Raw genomic sequence first — 5,000 nt, 5'->3', positions numbered from 1 at the left:
GTTTGGAAAGGCTAGGCTCTGACCCCCAAATCCAGATTGAAAAATATTTGAGTCTATGCATTTCCCACCAGGTGATGATGGTGGAATCATAGAACCAAAGAACAGGGGGGTCCCTAGACTTTGTCAAATCCAGCCATTCAAATGAGAACACTCAGGTCAGGAGAGATGGATGAGGGTGTGCAAGGTGTGGCAGAGAATTAGCAAGAGAATCAGATTGGAATCTGATGGTGGACAAGCTAACCCTCTAACATTAGGCCTCCTAACACCAGGGGAATGTGACTATCTTCTCTGAGCTGTGGAGAGGACCAAGGAGGCACAGCCTCCTTGCAAACCCTGAGCCTCATGCAGACGGAATGTGCCAGGATCCAGGTTTCTCCTCATCCTAGTCCAGAAGGCTTCATGCATTTTTTTTTTTTTAACCAAAGATCCTTGTTACTTATACTCCTGGGGTGCATTTAGGGGAAACATGCAAATAGCTAATATCTTTTTAAATGTTAAATTGTGGAAAATTTTAAGGTTGGTCTTTTGCATATATTGTCATCATGATAACAACTACGTATATATATGTTTACATCAAGGTTGGAGAGAAGTGTTAGTAGCTCAGTCATGTCTGACTCTTTTTGACCCCATGAACTGTAGCCCTCCGGGCTCCTCTGTCCGTGGGATTTTCCAAGCAAGGATACTGGAGTGGGTTGTCATTCCCTTCTCCAGGGCATCTTCCCAACCCAGGGATCGAACCTGGGTCTCCTGCATTGCAGGTGGATTCTTTACCACCTGAGCCACCAATATATTTACACCGAGGCTGGAGAGAAACCCTTTCCTTACCATGCAGGGCTGATGGGAGTAAAATGCCAGGCAGCAGGCAGAATTATTTGCAGAAGGTGAGCTGATAGCCAGCTCTTTTCTTATTATTCCCCTCTCCCCAGGAAAGTGTGTTCTGGTGGGACACAGGAAAAGTACTGCCCTTCTATTATGGTCTGGCTGGGGCAGGGTGGGAGGGCTTGAGTGTACCTAAGGCTGGCGGTCTGCAGGGAGGCAGTGGCCTGGCTTGGACCCGGGACATCTGGGCATGGGTCGTGATGCAGAGTGCACAGCCTGAGCGTGGTCCTCATGCTGCCCACAGGGCCCTGGGTGTGCAGGGGTCAGAGGGTGTGACAGGCCCAGTGTGCTAGGGGAGAGTCCAGCGAGCCCCTAGCTGCACTTTATAGACAAGGAGACTGAGGCCCAGACGCTCAATGGGGACAGTGCATGCCACCCTCTGGATTCCGGCTCCACAGTGGAGGGTCCTGGCAGGCTGCCTTCTCTGGGCTTTGCCCCTGACCACAGGGCTGATCAGCCTTGGACTCTGGTAACCCCGTCAGCCTCGAGGTGCTTCCTGGAGCGGGAATGAGGGCGCTGGGGGGACAACAGACTCAGGAGGACACAGGGACCCTGGCCTCTCAGACGCTGGCCCTAAGACACCCGTTGAGTCCAGGGAGCGAACAGCACACTTCAAATTTTATTTAATTTACATTATTTATATCATTGGTCCCTCCCTCACAGCCTGTCTCTTACCTCCAACAATCGGCCGAGAAGGCATGAATGAATTCCGGCCGGACAGCCACAATGGGGCCCTGAGACCTGAGGATGTGCTTTGTTTAATGGTTTTCTCAAAGGATATTATTTGCTTTCTTTAATACAAAACACAAACAAGGAAAAACACCAAGTCTTCCCCTCTCATTTCCCCTCTCCCACCCTGACCCAGCCCCGGGCTGGCCCCTTCCCTCCCTCCCAGCCTCAGGTCAGCGCAGGAACACACTGGGCGGGCCCCACCGCAGACAATGGCAGGAAGCCGAGGCTCCTCTCAAGCCGGAGGCCTGGACGAGGAGCTGGGCCCCGGGGCCGGGCTGAGGGAGCTGTCCCGATACTTGGCCTTCCAGGAGCTCATGAGGGGCCGGCCTCCCCTGCCCAGGCTCCAGAGTCCTGGGCTCTGAGCTGCATCCTTGCCTCCCCGCTCCCCACGGCCGTAGCAGAGGGGAGCTGCCCTGGTGACCCAGACTCATGGAGTTCCAACTCTCTGCCAGGACTCAGTGTGGCCCGGGGGGGGCAGGCAGGACCACTTAGGGCTTCTAACAAAGCCACTACTCTGACTTCTGTGTTCTTCCATTGCCTCCAAATCACTAATATGAATGTTCAGTTCAGTTCAGTTCAGTTGTCGCTCAGTTGTGTCCGACTCTTTATGACCCCATGGACTGCAGCACACCAGGCTTCCCTGTCCATCATCAACTCCTGGAGCTTGCTCAAACTCATGTCCATTGAGGCGGTGATGCCATCCAACCATCTCATCCTCTGTCGTCCCCTTCTCCTCCTGCCTTCAATCTTTCCCAGCATCTATATAAAATGTCAGAATAGTTAAAAGTCTGGGCTCTGGAGCCACAGTTCTTGATGGCTATGTGACTTTAAACAGGTGACCTAAGCTCTATGTGCCTCAGTTTTCACATCTGTGAAATGGGGATGATGATAATAGCATCTGCCTCCTAGGGTTCTTCTGAGGGTTAACTGTGTTGATAAACATGTAAAGAATGTACAGCAGTGCCTAGGATGCAGCGAACCTCAGTCAGCATCGCTGGTGGTGTCACTGCCATCCTCGCCACCACCATTTCTCCCATCACGCTGACCCTCTCTGCTCAGGGCTGAGCTGAGTACATCAGGACAAGCAGGGCTGCTCTGCTTCCTGTTCTCAGGCCCCCAGTCCTGGCAGACAGAGTCCAGAGGAGGCAGTTTATGGGGAAGAGAGTGAAGAAAGCTCAGGTTAGGGAAGATGGAGGGAATGAGCAGAGAGTGTGGGGACCAGGCAGCGTGCTAGGAAAGGGTGGAGGAATTCTGCCTGTGTTCTCTTTGGTCTAAAGCTGGTGGATCCCAGTGGGAGACCAGAAATCAGCTGAACAAAGTGACAGAACCAAGCTTTGCACTCCTGAGGTCTTCCTTCCCCAGGAGCACCCCAAGGCCAGTGCTGTAGAGGACTGGCCCCACCCACAAGGCTGCCTGGGCCCCGGCCTACTGGCACCATGGTGAATAAATGAATGAATGCCTGGGGCACCTGTGTAGAACTTTCAAACCGTCCTGTATAAAACGGGGTACACTGTATTTATACAGGCTTCACTGGAGGACCTTCTTCAATCAGCCCCTTTGTTCTTCAGATTCAAACTGGCAGGGGTACCACGTGACACACACAACTCAATACGCTGCCCACTACCTCCAAAACAAGGGCATCTGGGTGTCAAGAGAGGCGAACATGAGGCCAAAAGAGGAAGAATGAGGGAGACTGTGGGTTTAGCTAAGACCTGCCATCAGATTAGCTGCTGACCTAGGCTAGCCGAAGTTCTTCAAAGCCACTAGTGAGAGATGAGGCTTGTATGTGAATGTTCAAAGCAGCAGTATTCATAACAGCCAAAAATGGAAACAAATCAAATGTCCTTTAACTGATGGCTGCATAGATATGTGATGGCTCCATACAATGGAGTTATTACACAGCCATGAAAAGGAAGGAAATTCTGATACAGGCTGCAGCATGGATGAATCTTGAGAACATCATGCTCAGGGAAAGAAGCTAATCACCAAAAATCCCCATATAGTTCAATTTCGTTTTTATGAAATGTCCAGAATTGGCAAATGTGCAAACACAGCAAGTAAATGAGTGTCTTCCAGGGGCTGGGGAGAGGCAGAATGGGAAGTGACTGCCAGTGGGCTCCAGGTTTCCTTGGGGGGTAATGAAAACATTCTGGAATTTGGACAGTTGCATAACCTCATGAATATACTAAAAACCATTCACTCATATTATTTTGCAGGGTGAATTTTATGGCATGTGAATTATATCCTAATTTTTAAAAGGTGGAAAAAATTTTCCAGGTAGAGGGAATAGCAAGTGTTTAAAGAAGAAAGATCCAGCCACAGTGAAAAATGTACCCACCCCCCACCCATTCAATTAGGAAGCAGCTGCCCTAAAACAGTTCCTACAAAAGGGCTGGAAAGGGTGGTATGTGCAGGACCGGCACCCAGTGACAGGAAGGATCAGTAAGGAACCTGGAGAGGAGCATGAACTGGTATCCCCAGGCCTGGCCAGGGACAACGGGGCTCTGGCTTTAGACCAGAGATTTCTCCCTGCTCTTTAGATATTAATAGAATGTACCCCTTGAGCGGAGAATGGGAAATTTATCAGGTCAGAATGACCATTTAAGAGTACACAGTAGCCTTTGTTCTATTTCTTTACTCAATAAATTCTTCTATCCCATGCTCCGAAAGAGCCCCAGGTGGACATCAGTCCAGGTATGAGCACCACCCCCACCCAACCCCTGCAAATGAAGAAGAGCCCCAGCAGCCTCTGGATCACCAGCTGGTGTGTGAGTCTGCTCAGCCAGTCACGCGGGCCTCTGCAGCATTTCCCTGGACCCCCCTGGCCCCTGCTCTCCTCCACCTCTCCGCTTGAGAACCCTTCTCCCTGAGCTCTGAGACCTGGCTGCAGCTCCCCTCTGTCTAACCTCTGAGCACTTTCAATAACTAAGCGGGCCTAGGAGACAAGTAGATTATATAAACCAAGCCTCTCCAGGGAGGAAGGGAAGATAATACTCCTTCTGCATGCAGCTCAAGCAGAGGACACGTGAAACACACACACACACACACACACACACATTCACTCCCATCCCAGAGGTCAGCACTGGCCTAGGATGTGGCATTGTGGGCACCATGTTACTGCTCGGGTTGCAGAAACCCATTAATGTAAAATCCGCCCATCCCGAGGCAGGCTGAGGCTAAGACCTCACAACCTGGGACAGCAGGTATTTCTGGGGGATTAAGGCAGGTGCAGCAGAGCTGCTGACCCTAGACTGGGAATACAGGGGCCTTGCCCTCAGACGGCAGCTATAAACAAGCATCTTGGGTCTGAGGGTCATGCAAGCATGCTGAGCAAGCCGACACGTATGATGGGTGGCGCTGAGACCAGCTGACTCTGTGATAAGAGTGAT

General features: G+C 51.2%; 1 protein-coding gene across 1 annotated transcript in view; it reads right to left on the bottom strand.

Moving 5' to 3' along the window:
• CTIF (CBP80/20-dependent translation initiation factor) overlaps positions 1-5,000 on the bottom strand; it is a 288,329-nt gene that overhangs the window by 146,721 nt on the left and 136,608 nt on the right.

Source organism: Bison bison, unplaced genomic scaffold, assembly GCF_000754665.1.
Source record: "Bison bison bison isolate TAMUID 2011002044 unplaced genomic scaffold, Bison_UMD1.0 scf7180017864153, whole genome shotgun sequence".
NCBI classification, from domain to species: Eukaryota; Metazoa; Chordata; class Mammalia; order Artiodactyla; family Bovidae; genus Bison; species Bison bison.
Note: the sequence above shows the minus strand (reverse complement) of the source record. Positions and strands in the feature narration are given on the sequence as shown.